The 16,231-nt window shown below is 48.5% G+C and overlaps 1 protein-coding gene across 1 annotated transcript in view; it reads right to left on the bottom strand.

The window, feature by feature from the left end:
- URB2 (URB2 ribosome biogenesis homolog) overlaps positions 1–16,231 on the bottom strand; it is a 543,562-nt gene that overhangs the window by 464,151 nt on the left and 63,180 nt on the right. The window lies entirely within an intron of this gene.

Below are 16,231 nucleotides of genomic sequence, written 5' to 3'. Positions count from 1 at the left end.
ACCCTTAAACAAAGCTCTCCAACACGGCCTAAGCTCCCAATACTGAAAGAACTCACTATCTTAAATTAGCTATCACTAATAACCTCCAATGTGCCAGTGTCTTCTGCCTATTAGTGTGATTTTCCAGAAAATGTCCTTTGATACTCTTCTGATGAGATCCATACTTTACAAATAATTGTCAAAGATGAATGAAACTATCCGTCCCCCTTTCATCTGTAACTGGACTAGATCTGCTTGTTTTCACACCCCATGGTGGAGCTTAATCTTAGCTGTTCCCCTTCCTTCTCCTTTTCACATTTAACTTTCCTCTAGGTCCTCCCCCTGCATATTCCTGCTCTCTTTCTATTACCTTCCTGTTTTCCCTTCTCCTGCCTTCCACCACTTAGATCCCTATACACATTTACCCTCCACAGAACACCTAACCTCCTGGCCCTGCCAATTGGGCCTAAATAATTTAACTGCCTTCTTACTTTCGTGTAAGTCATTGATTCTACCGGACTGCTTCTGGCCCCTGATTAGCCACCATGTTCCTCCTGTTGGTCATCTACTGAGATCTTGTTTTATGTTATTCTTGCATTGTTTGATGTAAGACAATTTTTAAGTCACTGTTCATGTTTTACTATAAAGCACCTCTATACTTTACAGTGCTTATGCACTGTATAAAACTGTTTAATAAATAATTAAATAAAAATCCTCGCTGGGCAAAACACAGATGCTACTTGGTATGAATAAAGGAGTTTTCACATATATAATAGTTAAATCTTGTAGGAACAACAGCAGATCATCCCATTCTAACATTGAATACTTCACTAATTTGAGACACTATGCATGTTCTTAGGGAAACTTTTTAAAGGAACTACTAGAATGACTCAATCCCCCTATTTTCATCCTGCATAATTGCCCTGACATGCACCTCTGATAGAGCATCGCTTGACTGTCATGCCTGTTCCTGTCTTGTGCGTTTCTGTCAGCCTGCTAAACACCACCATACAAACACCATAACTTCCATACCAGGCCTTTTTTGATCGGAAAAAGGTCTACGTCATTTTAATTGAACCTAGCCAAAAGGCTCATCTGCCACACATTCCCATCACTGAGCTTAGCAGAGTTTGTCAAAACCTTAACTTCAAACGGTTTCATAAAAACACTCTTTCCCATATCCATCTTGACATGTTGCTTAACCCACATCCATTCTTCTTACTTCAAAACCACATTTTTAACACCAGGTTTTTTAATGCAACAATTCTTAACAGTCAACTGTGTCGTCTTAATACTCTCCCTAACATCCGCAGTGACCATTGTACACATCCAGACTTTGAAATCCAACTAAATTATCATTGACAGAAGGTGTTCTCTTCTTTATAACCAGGAGGCTGTACCATGTTAAATTAGTTGTTCTGCAGTACGCCCAACCCCTTTTACTTTAAACTAGAGATCTCTTTTCTCGATCCTGTTAAATCACTCAACTGCGCCGTTGCTTCCAAGGTGATACAAAGAATAGTGTGGGTAAAACAGAGGCATTTTAAAAACTTTGTAGGTTAGATGATGAGAACTGTAATCCAGGTCACGTAGAGAAAGGATACACTATTACTATAATGTATATGACTTCCCCACCTTTAACATGTACCAGACTCATTATTTGTATGCTTAATATTTCTCAGGAAATGCTAGGACAAATCAAGGGGCATGAGGGTGGTATAAATGTAATTTCTGGCAAGTCAGCACATCACAACATTAATTTCAATCCCTATATTGAACCCAGGTACCAAATCATCACACACAGGTATCACTCTTTGGTAATGGAAATCTGCAAAAAAAAAAAAAACACTACCTGATTTTGTAGACCTGCAACATACTGCAATTCTTAATTAAAATCCTGGAGCCTCACCGATAATCTAGCTATATGCAGCTAAACATTAGCTCATTTTCTCAAAATTAAAACTTTCAGTAGAAGATAATGAATACTTGAAACAAATTACACACTCCACACAAAGATATTTTTTATTCCACACACTCATTCACACATTCAATGACCAAGTAATGTTCTCTCCTATAATACAGCTGTTTTCACCTTGATCTACAGATAGTAGTAGTAGAAAAGCTTTATTCGATTTTAGCAAAATGTTTAAATCATAAAAGCAGCAACACCAAGAAATCAATACATATTGTGCATAATAAAACAGTACCTAACACATATATATCATTACAATTAGGAAGCTGTAGGTACAGTAATTGAAGAGCACATTAAGCTTTTCCTTTTTCTGAAAATACTCTTTAAAAAGCCGACCATAGTGGCCACACTCAGTTCATCATGTAACAACTGGAGATACAGTAAGGCTGGGTGGCACTGGTACCATGTCCCGCTATTTTTCAGAAAAGGTTTGATCCATCGGGCTCTCTCTTTGCAGTAAAATTTACAAAAGCAAATCACATGAAGGGTTGATTGTTCAGCCGCCCCATCACAGGGGCACTTACAAAGCTTTTTTGCCCAGTCGTTACTTTTGGGAAATGAAACAAGGCGAAAGAAAATATCAAATCTAAACCTTGTAAGTAAAAACCTGTCGAATCCCTTTGTACACCAATTCAAGTAGGGTTGCATGTTAACAGATACTAGCGACATATGATGCCGCACGACCGAGCCCTTATTGAGCTCGACCCTGACCCGCAGGGATTCCAGATGGAACCAACAGATATTCTTTAAATCTTTCCTCGTGACCTTACATAAGCCCTCTGGTGCAGTAAAAAACTCGGGGTACCCCATGTCTTGGCAAAACTTTTGGATATAGGTTAGCCAAGCTATTTTGTTTGATTTGTCCAGTGCCATAACATCGCGGATAATCTCTCTGTTCAACTCCAGGTCTGCTGCAGTCCAAACCCTGTGCCAGAGTAACAGAGGTTGCATCGCTATCAGGTCACTGATATGGCGAACACCCAGCTCAGCGTGACAGTTGTACACAGACTGACTGGAAGATACCGCTAAAATGAACCTAAGAAAAGCATTTTCTACTATTTGGATTTCCCTGGTATCTTGGATACCCCAGACACCAGCACCGTATGTGGCCGTACTAACACATTTGGCCGAATAAATTTTGAGTAAAATTTCGGGGGGTCTTCTGCCCATCTTGCGTGGAAAAAACATGAGTGCTGCAATCGCTTTTTTAAAGGACAAGGTCCTGTTCCTAATAGCCGGACCCCAATGCCCCCCACCCTCAAGAACAACTCCTAAATATGAAAAAGATTTGGTTGCCTGCACTTTCTCCCTACATGCAAATAACTTGCAGGCTTTAGTTTTACCCCTGGCGCACGTCATCACGAAGGTTTTTTTTACATTCAGTTTCAGACCCCTAGAGTCCATGAAATTAATATAGACATCTAGGGCTGTCTGCAGACCTCTCTCTGTCCTAGCCATGATGACGGCATCATCCGCATATAAAAGGGATACCACTTGTTTAAAATTGATTCTAGGTGAATCAGTAACTTTGGACACCAAAACATCCTCTAGGTCGTTGGTATATAAGTTAAAAAGAAGAGGCGCAAGAACGCACCCTTGCCTCACTCCACGCTTCACGTAGAAGGGCTTGGTGCACTCACCCCAGATTCCAAATCTCACCCTGGCCCTTGCCCCTGCGTAGAGTTGCCTTAGGAATGAGATAATGGCCTCCTCCACGTTGAGATCTTCTAGCACCTTCCACAGGCACTCGTGATTAACGCAGTCAAAAGCAGCACTCAGATCTACGAATGCTGCATAAAGTTTGCCCGCCTTCGCCTGAACATATTTCCCTTGTAGAAGTGTGAAGTTCAGGACCTGTTGGACGGTGCCCTTCCCCTCACAAAAGCCGTACTGGACCGGAGACAACACTCCTGCCTCTTCTACCCAAGATAGTAGCCGGTTCAGGACCACCCTCCCTGTTATCTTCATGAAAGAGTCAAGAAGGGAGATAGGGCGATAACAGGAGGGGCTCTCCCTATCTCCCTTCTTGAAGATAGGGACAATAATCGAATCAGACCAGGTCTTGGGAAACCCCCGTTCGCAGATTGCCTCCAGTACTCTCTTCAAAATTGGGGACCATAAGTCGGCGCAATGTTTAAAAATGTCGATAGGAACCCCATCTAGACCTGGAGCTTTACCCCCCATACTCTGCTCAATTGCAGCGGATACTTCCCCAACTGAAATACCCAAATTGATTTGGCGAAAAGTCCGGGATGCCTCCTTGTCCATATCCTCTACATCGTTTAACTTTGAAATCCCCTCCGGATTGTAGACTTCTGAAAAGAAGTCGATCCAGGAGTTTTCATTGATAGCAACCTCCACCCTTGCATTATTAGCTTCATTAAAAAATGGTGCATTGACTGCGCGCCAGAATAGGGCACTATCCTTGGATTGTGCGGCAATGGCCAAATCATTCCAAGCAAGGGGTTTTGATGTTGTTCTTACAGTTAATCCGTGCTAGGCGATAAGCTTTCCTGCACATGGCCACCTCAGCCGGGTCCCTAACCTTGTTATGTAGCGCCGCTTTGAGGCGAGAATGCGCCCTAGAACAGGCAGCATCAAACCAGGAATTAGTAGACGACCTGGAATTATGACCTCTTCCCGGACGGGACAGACTATCACGAATGGTCCGTGAAATGACCTCGAAGGCTGACAAGATATCTTCATTAGAAGTCTCTACTTCAAGACACATTTCGATTGAGGCGAGAGATCCCCTAACTATCTTGGTGTGCATAACCTCCGGATCTATCCGATTCCACTTAATTGCATAACCATTTTGTCTGGGCATATCACAAATTTTTAGCCAAGACAGTCTTTCAATCAATGAACCATGTTTCGCATGTGGTAAAACAATGGCAAAGGAGAGGGGAAGATGATCACTAAAACCTACAGAATGAGTGCTATAGTCCGCAAACCAGGTGGCATGACTTACGGAGGCAACAATAAAATCAATGATAGTACCAAGCCCTCTTCCCACAAAGGTTGCACTGAACTCTACGCAAGGGGTGCACATCCTATTAACAAAATTCAGATTAAAGGATGCCAGCATGTCATTCAAAGAATCACCCCCATCCAGATGGGAAAAATGTGGGGACACAACATCCGCATCCGCCCCTATGAATCCACATCCCCCCCCGATCTTGTCCACACAGATTGTGGTTAAAATCCCCCCGCAAACAATTATGCAATCCCTCCCCTTCGAGGTTATAATCCTGTGAATGTCATTAATCATGGAAGAGACCAGGTCTGAAACAAGGCACTTAGGCAGATTGTTATAAATATTAATCAGAATGATGTCAACCTTGGAGACCAACCGAATTAGTAAAATCTGATAACAGTTTCCCATCTTAATTATCTTGATGTCCTCCACACCCATCAGATTCGAAACATAAATACAAAGTCCACCCATATTCCTCCCGGATTGGTGTCACTACAACGCATGCTTTTACCACGCATGCCTTTACATCGCGGTTTTTACCACGCAGTCCATTACAACGCATAATGCTTTTAGGCGCTGGATAGTGAATTATTTAATTTACTATTCCAACTCCAGTCCCCGTGGATAGCAGGGAAGGTGTTGGATAGTATATTAAATACATTCCCTATCCTAGAGCGCCCCCCAGCGCATTGCGTTGTAATGGTTTGCGTGGTAAAAGTTGCGATGTAATGGTAGTGCGTTGTAAAAAATTCGTTGTAACCGTGCTACACCTTCCTCCCACGTTTAGAGTGTAGGGCTGCAGCATGAAAGGTTCTGTACCCATTTAGGTGAACAGGCTCAACAGACCAGGGGCCATATGTAGGTAAATTGCATTTACCGAATCGTAAATACCGAATTTTACCGATTCGGTATTTAAAATTCGGTAAATGCAATGTAGGTAATTATTCCTTAACAATTACCGAATCGGTAAGAATCGGTAATTACCGAATCGGTAATTATTGATTCGGTTTTTGCCATTGATTCCTATGGGCCTTGAAGCCCATAGGATTCAATAGCAAATACTGAATCGGTAATTACCGATTCGGTAAAATTTCCGATTTTACAAGGGGGACAGGGTGTCACTTTGACACCCTGTTGCACCCCTGTTTCTGGCTTCTATGCCATGTGACACACATACATGCCCTTAGGGCATGTCTGTGTGCCACATGGCACAGGTGTACATGCACAGATGTGCATGTACACAGGAATTCGTTATTTACCATGCCATAATATTTCATGGTAAATAACGAATTCCTAAGGGCCTGTGGCACTGTTTCCAGTGCCACCTACATCCCATATTACCGATTCTGTACATTTACCGATTCTGTAATTTACAGATTCGGTAAATTTACCGATTCGGTAAATATACAGAATCGGTAATATTTTGGCCACCTACATCAGAAAATCAAAATACCGGTCGGTAACGGCCGAAATCGGCCGTTACCGACCGGTATTTGGCCACCTACATATGGCCCCAGGTCTCTTGAAAACACAAAAAACCAAAGGGGCTTACAAACTCCAGCCAAGAAGAGTCTAACGCCCTATCCTTAATCCCTGAAATGTTCCAGAAGAAAAACTCGATCTTCCCATGGGTCCTATGCTCGGCGGCTGATACCCTGTTACTTGATCCATCAAGAAGATCACAGTTCAGCCGTGCACCACAAGGTTCAGGAACTTCAAGATGGTCAGGGCCTAGACTACGGATAGGAACAGAGGCAGGGACATGGTGCAGCCTGGGAACAATAGCTGGGTCGCTAACATTGCAAACTGTAGGAGTGGGAACTGTCGGAAGGACTGGTACAACAGATTTACAACTCAGTCAGTCCACGCCCTCTAGATCTCTTAAGCCTTCATAGTGATTATAAAGGGGGATTTGAAAACGATTCAAAGACCTGAGGTCAGCAGGAGCACGGGGATTATTTGGATACTGAGTCCAAGGGCCAGGATAAGCCGGATAGACAGGATGTGTAAAATTTTCCCATTGTGAAGCTAATGAAGGTCTAAAAACACTATGATGCCCCTCAGGATAAATATGCTGGGTCCTCCAGCAATTAGCCTGCGGGTGCAGCAATGGCCTAATTGAACTTTGCAAGGCAAGTGCCCGCAGCCTAGAATTAGTCGCTGGGCATACCGTACTTCTAGGGTAAAAGTAAGGCAGTTCTCGAGGTGTAATTGAACTACTACTTGTTTGGGAGGACCAGTTTAAAATATGACTAACGGCCCTTTTATCTTTAAAACTAATAATGACAATGTCCCCCGAAATACTTTTTGAGGTAGGCCGCAGCCACGCAAGTCGCCGGACCATTAGAATTTCCCCATTTAGGTAGAGGGGTAAAGGTCGGTTCTGTTTTAGCCAATAAATAGCCTTGTTTTTAAGCTGAACCTGGTCTTCCCTCTTACCCGCCTCCAGGGCTGGGACTCCAGTAAGGATTACCACAAAAGGGGCAGCTTCGGGGGGCAAATTGACCATTTGTCTTTTGAAGTGTGAGGTCTTACAATAGGATCTACACCGGTAAGTTTGGTCGATGGGCTATTAGATGTCACACCCCCCGTAGCGACCTTGTCTATCCAAGTAATATCTTGCCTTGAGACTACAGTAGCCTGGAGACGTGGTGCTTTTGGAGTATTTTTTGGATTTGTCCAAGATCCGAGATGCATGAACCAAAGGTGCAGTGGTAGATATAGGAGCTGGAAGTAACCCGCCTAATCCCGTAGGACTCACTATGGGAGCCCTAGAGGCCTTCTCTAAGCCTTCCAGCTGAGCCGTTATCCTCTTGAGTCTCTCTACCAATGGCAAGGTGAATAACCTAATCAGTTTTTCTATACCCCCAGTAAGTCTGATACCTCCTGATCTAAGGAATAAGAGGGTTGGGTGGAAATAACAACCGAGGAGGATGATCCTATATGGGAATGGGCAGACTTCTTATTTCGAGAGGAGGGCATAACCTTATTTCTGGGTGTACCTGGTCCCTTTCTTCTCCTTTTCCTAGGGGGAGGTCCATGACATCGTTCTACTTCCACAGCTGCAACCTGAGTATTGGACTTGGAGACTGCCTCAGCCGCTACAAGCAGAGTGTCTGTCGTTAGTTGCACCTCATCAGTAATGCTATCCAGCAAGCCGGAGAGATTGATGACATGGTTGGGATTAGAAGCAAGAGGGAGTTCTGGGGGAGTAGCTCTAACCTGAAGTAACAAAGGGATGCTAGAATCCAGCTGAGGTTCAGGGCTCTTTGATCCCTCTAAGCTGTCATCTAACAAAGGCAATCCTGTAAGAATAGGGCCCAGTGAAGACCTTTTGCTCTTAATGTGCTCAATAGAGCGGCACCTTTCCGCGCGTCGCTCAGCTAGGGCTATATCCCTATCAACCGAGGGGACCGCCCTGATAACAAAACTGTCCAAAGTCCCCCGTTTAGCACCCCCTTCTACTGCGGATTTAAGAGTAGGTAAAGACATCCAATAATAAGATTAAAATAGGGAACAATGGCGTACAGACAATAAAATGGGGTTAAACCCTATTGGCAGCTATAAAAAGGTTAAAACAAAATAGTGATCCAATACACAAAAATAAGAGGGTGACGCCAAAATGACACAAACAGTGCTAAGGGGACTTAATGGGGCACACAGCAGGGGGAGGGGCCCAGACCAGCCTCCGAGGGCCTCAGAGGGTCCGCCCTTTGTCCGGGCTTCGTCCCGGCCTTCGTCCCGCACACGCGTCCCGCTCACGCGTAGGAAAGTCACCTATGATATGGAGCACAGGCTGAAGGGGAGGAGACCCGGGAAGAGGCGGCAGGTGTGCGGGATCTTCAGACGCACAGCCTGGTGGGCCTCGCAGTCCCGGTCTCCGGTGGTGTCCACTAGTCCAAAGCGCGATACTCCTCCAATCCGGGCAGCAAATCAGCAGAGTCCTGAACCGACTACGAGCGGCACCCACGGAGCGGGGGCCGTGAGTCGTCTTTAAAGGGCCAGTGGGTTTGGCAAGCAGAGGGGAGGAGACCCGGGAAGAGGCGGCAGGTGTGCGGGATCTTCAGACGCACAGCCTGGTGGGCCTCGCAGTCCCAGTCTCCGTTGGTGTCCACTAGTCCAAAGCGCGATACTCCTCCAATCCGGGCAGCAAATCAGCAGAGTCCTGAACCGACTACGAGCGGCACCCCTACAGATATGTCTTCAATGGGTCTACACAATGACTAACCCCATCTAGCCCAAAACAAACAGTGTTACATTTCTGTCCTCAAGCACCACCTACTGAGAGGTAAATCTAACATCCTTTGTGCCTGAACCTTGGATTAAGTCAACTGTGCACCCACTGAAACAGGGACTTGCATTTTCTGCTTTCTTTCTACTGTTCAGCAACTCTCATTCCTCTCCAAGCTCCTCCCACCATGGTTTAGGTTTTCATATCTATTGCAGAAATGATGTGTGGGCGTGATCACAACTGGTGATCTTCATTTAAATATGCCTTTTCCACGCAAAAAAATGCTACACATAGCTGTGGTCAAGCTTTCACGACCACCTACTAAATGTACTTGACAACCATGGAAGCATAAGTACATCTTTTGCCTTAACCAAGCAACTAAAAGCATAGAGGCTAATATTTGCAGGGCCAGGTTCCTTCAGCATCGTTTCATTGATGAAGTGTATTTAGAATGGCAACACACACACATCCCTCCCCACCACCTCCCTATTGTTGAGCATGTGGAGGTTACAGGATTTCTGCGCTAAGACTGCACATGGGCCCAAGCAGGAACCTTAACCTACCATAATGCTGCCCTATACTGAGATTACAAAGTATATTTGAATAGATCTTTTGTGTAAAAAATAAATCATATATTACAAATATGACAATTTCTTCTCTGTATGCATACACACTACTCTATTGTGTAGATACACAAAATGGAAACTGTTAAAATGTCAAGCACAAGATTGAACGCACACTTTTATTTTGTTTGTACATTAATCCGAAGGATAAAAGGGGAATTTCTGATGGGTTATGTGTGTTTTCTTGCATGTGTCTTCTCTCTCTGTACTAATTTAAGGCATCCTATTCTTCACTGTTGTCTGCTCACCATCCTCTAATAACATGGCCACCCTTCTGAACATATTGTTCTGTTACAGGACGGATTCTCTCTCGGATATTCTGACCATTACTCTAGACCAGCTCTCCTATGTGTCGCTATCTTAACATTGTCTGTGTGTTCATCTGATTACTCCCAGCCAGGAATGTTTCGGTCCTTACAGGACTATCGAACTACTGTGGCACAGTCATATAGTACGTAATGTACATTTTAGAACCTTTTTGGATTGATTATTAGACTAGCCGCTTTTTTTTTTTTTTCCACAACTGTGTTTATTAAGTGTTTAGGCAGATCATATGTACAGTTCTCCATAGTCAGGAGGGCACTGTCAGTGGTCAACATACAACAGAATGCATGAACAGCCTAGACGTTCAACTGGCCCCCCTCCCACACCCCTGCCCCCGCCAACAACCCCAAAAGCCCCCACTACCCACCCCTTATCCCACCCTAACCCGGTGCACGTGATCACTATCAGCTGCAGTATACAGTGTAAAGCAAAATAGGCGTCCTGGAGCCACCTAGGCCCCGAGGTCACTGCTGGTAGGCAGTCCATCATCCAGGTCAATGGGAGGCTCCAAGGTCAACTCCCTGTAATCCGCCCACCGCTTCCAGATCTTATAATGTTTTCGGGGGCAGCCCCTGGCCTCAAACACCGGCAATTCCAATCCCATAAGAAAATCCAAGCCTGCCCTCCAGGTGCTGAGTGGGGGGGCGCGGTCGCTCTTCCACGCCCTTGCCAAATCCCGTTTGGCCACAATTAGACCCAGCAGAAGGAGGTGACGCTTATAAATGTTACCCCCCCACTTGATCCAGGATATGCAGAAGACCCAGTCTGGGCGTACGAGGAAGGTCCCACCCCAGCACTTCTGACAAGCAATTCCATACACCATTCCAGAACCGGGTCAGACCCACACACGACCATACAGTATGCAACAGTGTACCTCTCTCAGTCCCACAACGCAGGCATTCTGGGGTAGCAATGAGGCCAGCCTTCCACAGTCTCTCCCTGGTGTAGTAGGCCCCATGCAGGTATTTGAACTGTATAAACCGGAGTCTCACAGCTATTGCTGCCCCACGGGGGGACTCCAGGGCCTCCCTCCAGTCATCTTCATCCAAGGGGCCAATATCCGTCTCCCATGAGGCCTTCAACGACAGGAGGGAAGAGGAGCAATGAGTGACTAATGTTTGGTAAATTTTGGAGACTTTTTTATCCCCCAGGTCTCCCATGAAAAGCTTAGCCTCAACGGGGCTAAACTCAGGAAGTCGGTCCAGCCCCACCAGACTCGGTGCAAGAGCATGACGCAGCTGTAGATATTAAAAAAATTGGGTCTTGGGCATGTCAAACTCGGCGCTGAGGGCTTGAAAGGATTTGAGTGTAGTCCCAGTAAGAACATGGCCAAGTGACGAGATCCCAATGGAGTCCCAGCCACCAAACCCAGACAGCGAGGCTAGTGCAGGGAGCTGTCCATTGTTCCAAAGTGGAGTTTCCGCCGTTAGTCGACCCCACCAGCCCATACGGCGCAGCACCTGTCTCCAAATCAGGAAGATCACCTGAGTAGCCTGCGGCAGTTTCCTCCGCTGGCCGGCCGAGTACAACAGTGTATGAAGCGTGGCATCCCCCATCAGAAGATGTTCCAGGGCGTATGCCGGGTCACTGCGTCCACCGTACCACCACTCATTCAGAACCAACAAATGGGAGGCTTGATAGTAGGATAGAATGTCCGATGTAGCGAGACCTCCACAGTACGTGGACAAGAAACAAGTCCGTAGCGCTACTCTGGAGGCACCCCCCGCCCATAGAAAACGACCTAGTACTGAATTTACTCGACGGAACCATTGCAGGTCGACCTTGTATGGATGGTTCTGCAGCTGGTACAGGAGTCTAGGGAGGGGGACCATTTTGAAGATTGCGGACCTGCCATAGATATTAAGAGGCATGCGAGACCAGGTTTTGACGTCCGATTGGACCTTGTCCCAAACCGGCTGCACGTTGCGCTCCCATGCAATTACAGCAGACTCAGACAGGAAGACTCCCAGATATTTTAGACCACCGACCGCCACCTGTAGGGCCAAGGCCCAAGAGAATGCCTCAGACTTTCCACCCAGAATCCATAGGGTCGATTTGCGCGGGTTGAGGAAGAGTCCTGACACGTCTCCAAAAATATGCATTATTTCCAAGATTCGAGGGCCAGAGCGATTAAGGTCGGTCATAAAGAAGAGGACATCGTCTGCGTATAACGCGATCCTGTCCGAGAGTCCCGCTCCCCACACAAAGCCACGAAGCTGCGCATCAATGCGCACCCATGCGGCCAGCGGTTCCATGACCAATGCAAAGAGGTAAGGGGAGAGGGGGCATCCCTGTCGGGTCCCCCTAGCGACCGGGAACCTCTCCGATATAGCTCCCGAAATACGCACCGAGGCGGTGATGTCTGTGTATAAAAGCCTGACGTACGAGACAAAAACCGGACCTAGGTTGAGGCGCGGCAAAAGGGCAAAGAGGTAAGTCCAGCTGACCGAGTCGAACGCCCTATCAATGTCTGCCAGTAGTAGCGCCGCCTGTTCTCCAGTCGCTCCTATCGCATCTACCGCCACCTGTGCACGTCTGATATTGTGTCTTGTCGATCTACCCGGCATAAAGCCCGCCTGATCCGGGTGGACCAAGTCCGCTACATACGGGAGGAGGCGGTTCGCCAATGCTTTGGCCAACAATTTGGCTTCAAAGTTGATTAGAGATATGGGGCGATACGACTCGTGTCTGTCGGGAGGCCTGCCCGGCTTCTGGAAGACTACGATTTCAGCCTGACGCCAGTCCGCCGGTAAGCTACCACGTTCCCGCGCTGCCTCCAACGCCCGCCTATAGTGCGGTCCCAGCTGTAGGTGGAATTTCTTATAGAATTCACTGGGAAATCCGCTCGGTCCGGGCGCCTTACCAGTGTTAAGTTGTCCCAACGCATCACCCAGTTCCTCGGCCGTCAAGGGAAGGTCGAGGGCTGTCCTGGCTTCGTCTGATATCGCACGGGGGGGGGGGGGTCAGCGATGAACTTGTCAATTGCCTCCGGCGGGAGACTGTCAGGGGCGTATTGTACCGCATAATAGTCAGCAAAGCTCGCCGCAATGGCAGCAGGATCCGTCATGGCAGTCCCCTCTCCGTCCACGAGGCCCGGTAGAGTAATCGGCTGCAGAGTTTGTTGACACAGTCTATGGAGCATGGTGCAGGACTTGTCGCCCCACTGGTAAACCCTGCTCCGTGTAGCCAGCCAGGCTTGTCGAGCCTCGTCCAGTAAGACTGAGGCGTAGGATTGCTGCGCCTGCAGGAGCAGTCTTAGCGCTACATCGTCACCGTCCTCCCGACACCGATTCTCCAATACCCTCACTCTAGCCGAAGCCGCTACCGTGGCCTCTCGGCGACTTCGACGGGCAGCAGCACACCAAGCTATGTCGACGCCCCTCAACGTGGGCTTCATGGCCTCCCAGACCGTCACTCCATCAACCCCCTCTGTCAGGTTCTCCTGCCAGTAGTGGGCAATCGCTCTGCGCATGTGTTTCGTATAATCTGCCTGCTGGAGATGCCACGAGGACATCCGCCACCGAAATGGCTGGTGCGACTTGTGCAGTTCAATCCGTACTACGACCGGGGAGTGGTCAGACAGCCCCCGAGGCTGAATCGCGGCCTGCTTCACCCTATCGAGAAAGGCCCCTGGTACAAACACACAGTCCAGCCGGGAGAAGGAGCCATGCACAGCAGACACATACGTGTACTCACGCGTCCTGGCATGCAAATGTCTCCAAACATCCACCCAGCTCAGCCCATCAATCATCGCTTTCAAACGTGTAGGGGAGGTTGTCGCCGCGGTCCCCTGTATCCTCTTTCGGTCCAGGCACACATCCACTACATCATTCCAGTCGCCACCTATCACAGCCAAGGAGTCTGGGATCTCGGCCCACAATTCAAATAGGCGCTCTGCCAGGGACCATTGTAAAGGAGGGGGGGCATACACACTGCCAAATACCCTTAACAAATACATACCGACCTTGGGGATCGAGCCATGACGCTCGTGGGTATACGACAGTCGTCGATGAATAAGGATGGCCACCCCCCTCGAGCCCCTGGAAAACCCTGCATGAAACACCTGGGTATAACCAAAGCGCTGTAAGCTCAGTACCTTCGTACCCAACATATGCGTCTCCTGCAATAGCATGACATCAGCTGAGTCCCTCTTACCCCAGCGCAACACCGCCCCACGCTTAATTTTGTCCAACATCCCCCTTACGTTCCAACTTAAGATTCGCATAGAGCCACTAGCGAGTGCCTTCTGCGTGGAATCAACCATAGTCTCGATGGGAAAGTCTCCTGGGAATCATCCTGGACTCCGAGCTCAAAATGGACCGCCAGATCAACTCTGTCTCATCTTCCTGCTTCCACACCCTCCGCCTCCTTCGTAAGACCTTCAAATGGATCCCCCTCGAACACCGAAAGACACTCACGCCCTGGTCACCAGCAGACTCGACTATGGCAACGCACTCTACGCCGGAATAAACAAAAACCTCATCCGCAAGCTACAGAACACCTAGAACGCCGCCGCAAGACTGGTCCTCAACCTGCCAAAACACTGCCACATCTCCCAGCACCTGCGCACACTCCACTGGCTCCCCGTCGAGGCGAGAATCACCTTTAAGATGCTCACCCACGCACACAAGGCCCTCCACGGCACCGGACCAGCATACCTGAACAGCCGACTCAAATTCCACGCACCCCAAAGGACCCTACGATCAGCCCAGCTTTCCTACGCTGTGGTCCCCCGCACCAGAAAGACCAGATCGGGAGGCCGCTCCTTCTCCTTCCTCGCGGCCAAGGCATGGAACGCCCTTCCGCTCCACCTCAGACAGACAACATCGCTCCCCATTCTTTGCAAGAAACCTCAAAACCTGGCTCTTCGACAGACCCCCTCCTTGATGGAATGGAACCTGCACCCCCCAACTCCCCCCCACCCCCCACCCCTAGCGCCTTGAGACCCTTACGGGTGAGTAGTCGCGCTTTAACAAACTCCTGATTGATTGATTGATTGAAAGTCTCTGAAAACCCCAGGACCCAGCCCAGGCACCCAGTAGCATGTATGTCACTGTAGCAAAAATCACGTGCATCCTTTTCAAAACACCCCCTACCCCCCCATCCCTTCCCGCTAACACTGCCCCAAAAACTGCCCAACTCCCATCACCCCTCCCCCCCCCACCCCTATACCTCATGAAACACTGAAGTATCTGTCGCGGCATGGGGAGCTTCGGGCCCAAAACAGAGTGCCCAAAGCCACCCATACCAATGGATCCCACTACACCCCCCCAACTAACGGGACCTTCCCTTAGGGCCGCCCCCCTAATGTGAGAGGACTAGGCCGCCCACGGGTCAGTACCCCGAGCCCCATTGAACCACAATTGACCTGTAGCTCGAGTAGGGCGAGGCAATCAGGCCCCACCAATATCGCCCCCCCTAAGGCAAGCCAAGGTCCAGGTCACACCACCCCAAATGTTAGTCTCTCGACCAATGCGGCAGCAGTTCCGGGCCTCTCGCAGAGTCCAAGGACGGAGAGAGGTCAAGTAGGGAAGATAGAGTTCCCACGGCCTTCAAATCCCTTTCCCGGATTGATCGGTGTCGGACTGTGCGCCATCCAGGGGGACGCCCCCGGATCGGGAGCGTCTCCGCGACCGAGATTTCCTGTGTCTTTTACCCCTGATGGAAGAGTCGCCCCTCTCCTGCGATGATCCACGCGATGGTCCGGGATGCAGGCCCGGCTGGGCGTTCGGCCGGAGCCTGGTCGTCTCGTCGGTCCAGCCAAACACTGCCTCCGGAGTATCAAAAAAATGGGTCTTGGATTGAAAGACGACTCGAAGACGAGCCGGGTATAGCAGCGAATATTGGATCTTCAGACCTCGTAGTTTGGCCTTCGCATCTTGGAAGGAACGGCGCTGCTGCTGCACCTGCTTGGTATAGTCTGGGAAAATCATAATCTTGTGATTGTCAAACAGCAAAGTTTCCTTGGCCCTCGCTTCGCGAAGTATAGTGTCTCTATCGTGGAAATTGAGGATTTTAGCAATGACCGGACGCGGTCGTTCTCCCACTGGCGGTTTCTGCATCAGGGCTCTATGGGCGCGTTCCACCACAAAGCAGCGCGACAGGACGTCCGAGGGAAGCCAGCT

Source organism: Lissotriton helveticus, chromosome 6 (assembly GCF_964261635.1).
Source record: "Lissotriton helveticus chromosome 6, aLisHel1.1, whole genome shotgun sequence".
NCBI classification, from domain to species: Eukaryota; Metazoa; Chordata; class Amphibia; order Caudata; family Salamandridae; genus Lissotriton; species Lissotriton helveticus.
The sequence above is the reverse complement of the archived record's forward strand: the minus strand, read 5'-3'. Positions and strand labels throughout refer to the sequence as shown.